Raw genomic sequence first — 8,648 nt, 5'->3', positions numbered from 1 at the left:
TGCCACAACCCCTCCCCCACAGTCCCCCCATCCCTGGTCTAAGGCAGCGAGAGGTCTAGGGACCCCTGGACCTGCCTAAATTATCCAATCAGACAGGCTCTTGCACTACATAGGTGTTGCTAGCTGCTTTTACATGCATTTCGCAGCATACCACAAGGCTAAATGGTGCAAGGATGCAGAAAAGTCTTGCTTTTATAAACGCAGTGAGACTGAATACATCTAAATGAATGAGGAATGTACATGTGCACAGGAGCATCCCGAGGCCAAGTATCACCAGGAGCGGTTACCAGGTGAAACCCTGCCGTGATGTCATCACACATGCACGTGACATCGTCATGCATCTTGGTGATGGACGCTGGCAGAGAGAGGAGGGGACGTTCATACCTTATGCCGTCGGGTCCCCTCCTCTCTTGTGCAACTGTCGGGCTCTCAGTCCATGACCGAGTGTCCAACTTTTCAGAAGGGCTGACACCAAAATGACTGCCAGTCATTTTAGTGTCACCCCCCTCCAATGGTGTCACCCAGGTGCGGGCCACACCCCCTTGTGACTCCACTGCATGCAGCCATAGCGAAGCATTACATGCTTCCAGGTGGGATTAGAAATGAGCCCAACTTGCATTTGGACCTGCGATATAACAATAGCCATAGCGGCCCATGCAGCCTCTATGGGGCCTGGGGGTGGAAGGGGGCCCCATTAAGGATTGCAGAAGTTAGGGTTGACACTGACCATGTACCCCCTGTGACATTTCCAATCAAGAAGAGCTGACGTCAGATGTACAGGAGCAGACAATGCAGATCTCTTGCTACCTGATCACTGACAGTGGAGAGGTCGCCGAGGGGCCCCATCAAAATTTTGCTATGTGGCCCCACGATCCACAGTTACACCCCATGGTCTGTTGTTAGGCCCCTGTGTACTGGTGACCATTTTCACCGAGAAAGTGAGAGGAAATCCATCATTTTAGAGTTTTCCCCAGAACAGCTCTCTAAGATTTTCTTCTGGTTGCTGCTCTGGGACAGGAAGTAAAGAGAAATTCCCCCAATGGTTCACAGACAAAAAAAGCATGGCAGTTGTTTTTTTTAACCCTTTCCTACTCTATCCAAAACTAAACATTTTGGCATTACATTCACTTTAAAGGATATCTAAACCTAAAAAAGTCCAAAATTGCAGTTCACCGATCCTTAGATGTGGTGGCTGCATTTGTTCTTTTTTCCTTCACCTGGTGATCTTGCCAGTAACCCACTTCCTGTTCTAGGGTGACCACACGTACACACCATACTGTATCTATGAAGCAGCAGTGTTGTCACCCTAGGACGGAACTGCAAAACAACACCTCCCCTTCTCCTCAGTTTCATAACAGGGTGAAAAATTTTCTGTAGTTCACAGAAGGTAGTTGGGAAGGATGATAACACTGTTTGTGATTTCAGTTCAGTGTACAGGAAGTTACAAGCACACTGAATTTCCGGCAGGATTAACAGATATTCCTCTGTACTTGCCAAAAATGCCCCCAAAAAAGAAAAAGAAAACAAATGCATCCACCACATCTGAGGATCGGTAATCTGCAATATATGACATGTTTTGTTCTTGGATTTAGATATATTGTATCCAAGAAGTAAAATGTATCCAAAGCCAAAACATATTTTTTTGCGGTGACAACTAAGGCAGGATTCCATTCCCTTTTTGGTTCGCAGGAACCTGTGGCTTCCTGTTGCCCAGACAACAGGGGCGTCGCTGGCCCCTGCTGGGTTTAAATTCCAGCCTGAGCCAAGACTTGTTGCTGAGTTATTCTGCCATTCCCTAAGCAGCTACAACGCCTCGTTTCCTGCCTCCCTTCCCTGCTATTCGGATCTCCTGGTTATCGACCCCTGGCTTGCCTCACCGTTTATGATACTCGCTGCCTGCCTCGACCCGGACTCTGACAACGCATTTTGGATTATCCTTTCTTGTACCTCAGCCTTTACTCTCCTTCTGGGATTGTTCCCTGCTATTGGGTTCCAATCCAGCAAACAGGGGGACTTCGCTCCTTCCCTAACAATGGCATCCCACGCTTTGCATTGCACTTGGTGATGTGCGGCTTGGATGCAGCTGCTCGGCCCCCATTCCATGAAGCTCTCTACGCACTGTTGTTGTGCCAATCTGAAGGCCACACGAAGTTTGGAGGTCTGTAGCTATTGACTCTGCAGACAGTTGGCGACTTCTGCGCACTGTGCGCTTCAGCATGCGCTGACCCCGCTCTGTCATTGTACGTGGCCTACCACTTCCTGGCTGAGTTGCTGTTGTTCCCAGTTGCTTCCACTTTGTTATAATACCAGTAACAGGTGATTGTGGAATATTTAGTAGCAAGGAAGTGTCACGGAACACCTGAATCCAATGATTTGGAGGGGTGTCCCAATACTTTTGGCAATATAGTGTAATTCCTCTCATCTTCTCCTTTCTGTCTCACCCAACACACACTACAATCTGATTGGACAATGTCCTGTAGATTTACTATTAATTATGTATCACACAGTCCTGCCTGACTGGATACATGTTGATTGGTCAGACTGGGTAGTCCCTCCTATTACATAATCTTGGTAAATCTAAAGTTGATTGTACAGAGAGTGTGTGGTCAGATTGTAACGTATAGTGACTATAAAGGACAGGAAGTGAATAGAAATCTCTCCAAATAGGAAACAGATAACAAAAAAACACCAAACAGCCAAATAGCTTTTCCTACTCTATAAAAAACAAATGGTCTTTCTATAGACTTTAACGAGCTGTGGACACTGGGCATGCTACACACGTCCAAGAAAATGTCATCATCCTGACTTCTCACCCCGCCCCCCCCATTACATTTGCTGGAAATTCCCAGCTGTCAAAATGGCAGCCGGAGTTACTGGATGAGCTGTAACAACAGCTGCTGTCAAAACTGCACCATCCAAGATAGAAAGATACAAAGTAACATATTTCTACTCTGTTTCATTCATCTGCAGATCAAAGGGACGAGTTTCAATCTGCAAATGATGTCAGTCAAAGTGACAATAAAGCCAGGGTTGCCACCTTTCCTTCAAGTGAAACCCGAACACTCTAGCGATGCGCTGACATTTTTTGAGGAGAATGAGTTGTGGTTTATTTATATGTAAATATCACAGATGAGACTATTTTCAGTGGGGTGCCAGTAGCCCCTATCCTAATCTTGGTTGCCCCTGTCTACCTGACATCTTGTGTCCGCGTTTCTGCTGCCATGTAACCCGGACACAGCATTTAAAACACGGACTGTCCGGGCGAATCCTGGAAAGGTGGCAACCCTAATTAAAGCCCCCCTTTTTTTGTTACATATATCTACTGCTAGCAAGCATTAGATATATGCAAAAACATTGAAAAAAGTAAAAAAAAGTTACCAGATAGGTAAAAAGTTACCTGTGTCTCCGCCGCTCGCTTCCGGCTGTAAAACTGTAGCCGAGCCGAGCAGGAGGATGTGTGCAGGCGATGCGCAGTGGACATCACCGGCAGGGAGAGCTACAGTGAAAGTCAATCCATGAAGTTATGAGCGTGCACGCCGGACAGACTCCGTGGGACAGGAAGAAACAGAGACCGACACCAGCGCTGGAGGGACTTCTGAAGACTACTGGAAGGAAGAAGATGAGGCATTACTTAAAGGAGAACTATGAGGTGATTGCTTTTCACTCACCTCATAGTTCTAGCTGACCTGTGACAATGAGACTGTCACTGGGGGGGGGTTACTGTCACTTTAAAGCAACCTGACAAGTTTAAAAAAAAACTGTCTAATTTACCCCTAAATGACTAATTCTAAATTTACCTTATTCAGTCCTAATTAACTCCTTCCTCCCCTTCTCCCTCAAGCTATTATTTTTAAGCTGATTTAACTGATTTTCTTTTTCTTTTTTTTGCTTGTCTATTTTTTAAGTCATTAAATTTAAACTGTTTTTATTCATTGTGTTTGGGGTTTTTTTTGTTTGTGTTTAGTGTCACATTTGAAAAAAAAAGCACAAAATTAAAAAAAAGAGACCTTTATCTATCTTTGCAATGCTTTGTACCAGAATCATAATTTTTGTGTCATTTTAACCTCTTGCCGTTCGCCCGTAGTAAAAAACGGACGGACGGCACTGCAGCATCTGCGTCTCCAGACGGCAATTTTTTTCTGCTCGCGCGCCCCCCCTAGCGGGCACGCACGGGCAGAAAAGACCCGATCAATGCACACACCCGTTACCGGGTGTTTCACATATAGGCGATCAGCGGGTCCATAGCTAATTCATTTCAGTACAGCGCTGCATGACGGAATAAATGTCAGTCAAAGTACCGCAGCGCTGAATACTGAAAAATGGCCTGGATGGGAAGGGGGTTTAACACCGCGGATGTCAACTGGTTAAGAAGAAAACATTTTTTTTTTTTTCGCGGTTGACAGGTACAGCCCCCATGACACGATTGACTTCAATGGTGTTTGGATTCAGGTTCATTGATATTATTGATTTTCAACCTGTTTGGCTGAACTGCCGGGGAATTGAACACGGAGGTGTTTCAGCAACACTGTGACCACCACCTTCATTACCTTTAAAACACTAGTGTACCAGGAAAATACATATGTGGTATGTCTCTGACACCTGGTGGTAGTAAATGGTAGTGCATTCGAAGTGCATACATATTGATTATTAAACATTTGCAGCCTTATTGTGCCGTACGCCATCAGAATAAAAAAAAAAGAAAACACCATTGGAATACATAGCTAGATTCCTATTGGCTATTTCACTTTGCGATAGCCAATAGCAAACTAGGTAATGCAACCACCCTCTGCTGTTGTCAATCACTAGATGGGGACTTGATGGAGAACTGCAGGTCCCCCTCTGCTGAATGACAGCAGCAGTGGGCGGGTGCAATAGCTGGTTTGCTATTGGCTATCGCAAAGTGAAAAAGCCAATAGGAATCTAGCTATGCATTCCAATGGTGTTTATTTTTTTTCTGACTTACAGCGGCCGGGAGCTCCGATGCCAGGATTAAGAAAAAAAAAAATCATTGCAGGGAAAGGTTTGCTCTGCTCGATCGAGCAGAGTAAACCTTTCCGGGAGAAAGTGTTTATCTCCAGGGCGACCGGAAGCCGCTATCTAATAGCGGGAGACTCCCGGCGACCCACAGGTTGAGAACCGCTGATCTAAAACCAAAATGTTTTATTATGATGATTATGATTATTATTCAGGATTTATATAGAGCCAACAGTGTGCACAGCGCTTTACAATTCAAGACAATCTAAGTTTAGGATGGAGTGTGAAAGGATTAGTTTTTTGTTTCCTATGTCCCAGCTGGGAGATTCACTTCTGTACTATGTGTTCTCTATACTGTCCTTGGCCCCGCCCCTTTCAGTAATTTCTCACAGTCCAGGTACTGCGCCACCATCTTGGTGCTCCTTGGTCATCAAGCGCTGGCTGCCTCCTTTCGGTTCAAGCAGCTAGCCCCCCATGACACACGCAGCTCCACCCTCCAAACTCTTTGTATCCCTGATCCTGAGGCCTCCTGAGATATATTATGAGACAACAAATACTGTGCTCAGCCTACAGCAGTCAGCAATGTGTAATGTAAAACAGAGTACACACAGTGTAGTGAGCAGACATGTGACACAGACATCCCAACTCTCCCGGATGCTCCGGGAGTCTCCCACTATTGAATAGCGGCTCCCAGCCGCCCGGGAGAGAAACATTTTCTCCTGGAAAGGTCTACTCTGCTCTATCTAGCAGAGTAAACCTTTCGCTGCGATCTGTTTTTTTTTGCTAACATCGGGGCCGCCGTCAGTCAGAGGAAAAAAAAAAACCCCAGCATAGGAATGCATGGCTAGATTGCTATTGGCTATTTCACTTTGCAATATCCAATAGCAGACTAGCTATTGCACCCGCCCTCTGCTGCTGTCAATCACCAGAGGGGGACCTGAAGTTCTCCATCAGGTCCTCTTATAGTGATTGACAGCAGCTTGCTATTGGATATTGCAAATTGAAATAGCCAATAGCAATCTAGCAATTCATTCCTATGGTTGTTTTGTTTCTTAATTCTGACGGCAGCAGCTGTCAGAATACGAAAAAAAAAACTACCTGTAAACCAGAAAACCAGCAGATAGCAAAGAAGCTATTGCTTCCAGTGCTATCTGCCGTGACTGGGAGTGTGTGTGGGGGGGGGACACCTCCCTGAAATTGACCGGGTGGCACCCCGCCGTGACGTCATCGCGCATGAGCGGTAATCTAATTTATGCCTGCCGGCGGCCATCTTAGTGGTGGACGCCGGCAGAGAGAGAATGGGACGTTCACCCAGCAGGATGAGGTATGTCGCTGGATCCCCTCCTCTTTCCTGACACTGTTGGGTTCTTGGTCCATGAGACTTTTTGGAGGGGGTGACACCAAAATGACTGTCAGTCATTTTGGTGTCACTCCTCCAATGGTGTCACCCGGGTGTGGGCCGCAGCCCCCTTGTGACGCCGCTGCTTAGACTGCCAGAACAAAGGGGAGCAGAGGCTGCGGGGACTGGTCTAGCAACCTAGAGGGAGCTGGCGGGACTGAGGATCAGGTTAATACATTTACCTTATTCGATCCCAAACAAGCACTTAACCCTTACACTGCGGGGGGTACGCTTTTTGTTTGTTTGGAGTTCTTTAGATATTTAGGATAAGCTTTCAAGGGGTCTGCCCTTCTTCTCACTCCAAGCATGCCATAATGTAACATCACCACTAGATGGCGATCTGTCTTCACTTACCAATCCTCTCCCGTTGACTCCCCCATCCCACACTGATACATACATCTCTGCCTCTGTATCCCCATTTAAACCGTACAGAAAATAAACACACGCAGGAACTGACACGACTCGATGAATAATGTATGGAGCCGGCAGTGTTTGTGTGAATTAGTCATGCATGTGTGAATTATGCAGACCTCCGATCATGTCTGGATGGCGCAGCGCTATGGGACGGGGCCTCATTTATAAAGATTATGCGAGAATCTGGCAGTGTTTATTCAATGTCTGTATATTTACTGCTGGCAGCATCTGTTAGGATAAGTATGGAGCGCAAACGCATCCAGAGGGACCACCGAGATCCTGGCGACGTAGCGTGTAATTATGTGACAGCGATCTTTATATCGGATATAGAGGCCATAAGACACTAGATCATGGAGACCAGCCTGGGCCGAGGCGCGGAACATGTGCCAACTCTTTCTGGGTGCTGGCAGAGCGTGCGTTCGCTAGGAAAACACGTCACACACACTTCCTATTAATACAAATGTATCAGTGTGAAAGTTTTTGATCTGAAGGTTCGGCTCCACTAGTTCAGTTTTGTCCTCAATGCGATCCTTGCACTCATACATATTACACTTCATCATAACGAATGTTCGTGACGAAACTAACGAAAATTCGTATTTCGTACGAATCCGGATTGAGTTTCGGACACGAATTACGAAATAACGGATATTCCGAAACTAAACTAATTTTTTGACGGCGCACAAGTCTATTACACGTATGATTTAGCACAGCACCCCATTATAGGGTGACAACGCTGTCCCTACCACCCAAATGTGCTCCTGTATTGTCACCTTGTCAATAAAGAATAAGAGTGGCCTTGTATTCTACTCCAATTTTTTATGTAGTTATGCCACTGATGTGATTGTTCTTGAAGAAGAAGCTGTTTTCACAGGAGTCCCACAAACCTTGCGGAAGTCACAGCATGTTGCTCCACAGAGAGACACTGCGTGGTGGCAGCTTTGCAAGTAAGAACTGTTTGGGTTTCTTTTATGGGATCTGTGCACAAGGTATCTGCTGATAAGGGATTGCTTTTATGAGGTAGTTAGAGACAGATTTTTATTTGTTGTTTATTTATTGAAAGCTGGATTATGCATTTTTTGATGCTGGGAGCACAGTAAGGCCTTGTTCACACCAAATGCAGAGCAGATGCGGTCAGGCTTCTGCACACACACGCTAGTCTTTTAGATGCGTTTTTGGTTTTTAAAAAAGTGTGTTCCAGGCATTTGCATGCGTTTTTGATGCGTTTGCAGCTCACCTGCTCTGGAACTGCACGCTGCGATGTGAACTGGAGCAAAAAATACCATTGGAATACATTGGACGCAGTTTTGATCCGGTCTGCAACTGCTCTGCTCTGCGCTTGGTGTGAACAAGACCTTAAAGTGGTCATAGCCACAGACTCTTGATACCTGCACAAAATAAACCTACCCACCAATCCCAAGAGTTAACAGTTTCAAATGATCATTGTAAAGGGGCCGCCATCTATGAACCCCATAGCTGGCTGAAATGATTGGTAGCCAGGGACCATGTGATCTTCACTTCCCCGGCTGGGAGCTAAGAGACATCAGTTTGGTGATCATTAATAGAATAAGAATGTGATTTTATAATGCCGCCTCATACACTACAGATTCATGTACGTATGAATTTTAATGACCGGTCCACTTTAACCTGTTCAGCTTTAATGAGAGCAAATATAAAATTATTAAATAGAAAATGAAAGAAATATATACAACATTAGTGTAAAAACTAAAATAAAACCGACTCCCAAGCCATTGAAATTCCCCTTTATAAATAAATCTCAAGACAAGTGTAGGATAAAAAGCTTTTATTCAAAAGGAAAAAAAAAAAAAAAAAAAAAAAAAAAAACAAAAAGGGTTTATCCCAC

General features: G+C 45.2%; 1 protein-coding gene and 1 long non-coding RNA gene across 2 annotated transcripts in view; one reads left to right on the top strand and one right to left on the bottom strand.

The window, feature by feature from the left end:
• TSPAN13 (tetraspanin 13) overlaps positions 1-8,648 on the bottom strand; it is a 52,752-nt gene that overhangs the window by 41,334 nt on the left and 2,770 nt on the right. Inside the window, exons 2-3 of the mRNA XM_018568964.1 lie at positions 2,593-2,600; positions 360-369 (exon numbers count right to left, since the gene is read on the bottom strand). The gene's annotated coding sequence lies outside the window, so the exon portion shown is untranslated. The remainder of the gene's footprint in view (positions 1-359; positions 370-2,592; positions 2,601-8,648) is intronic.
• LOC108797378 overlaps positions 1-8,648 on the top strand; it is a 9,793-nt gene that overhangs the window by 778 nt on the left and 367 nt on the right. The window contains exon 2 of the long non-coding RNA XR_001941882.1: positions 4,876-4,878. This is a non-coding gene — a long non-coding RNA (uncharacterized LOC108797378). The remainder of the gene's footprint in view (positions 1-4,875; positions 4,879-8,648) is intronic.

Source organism: Nanorana parkeri, unplaced genomic scaffold, assembly GCF_000935625.1.
Source record: "Nanorana parkeri isolate BGI_ZX_2015 unplaced genomic scaffold, ASM93562v1 scaffold1267, whole genome shotgun sequence".
In the NCBI taxonomy this organism is placed as follows: Eukaryota; Metazoa; Chordata; class Amphibia; order Anura; family Dicroglossidae; genus Nanorana; species Nanorana parkeri.
This window is presented reverse-complemented; position numbering and strand designations above follow the sequence as displayed.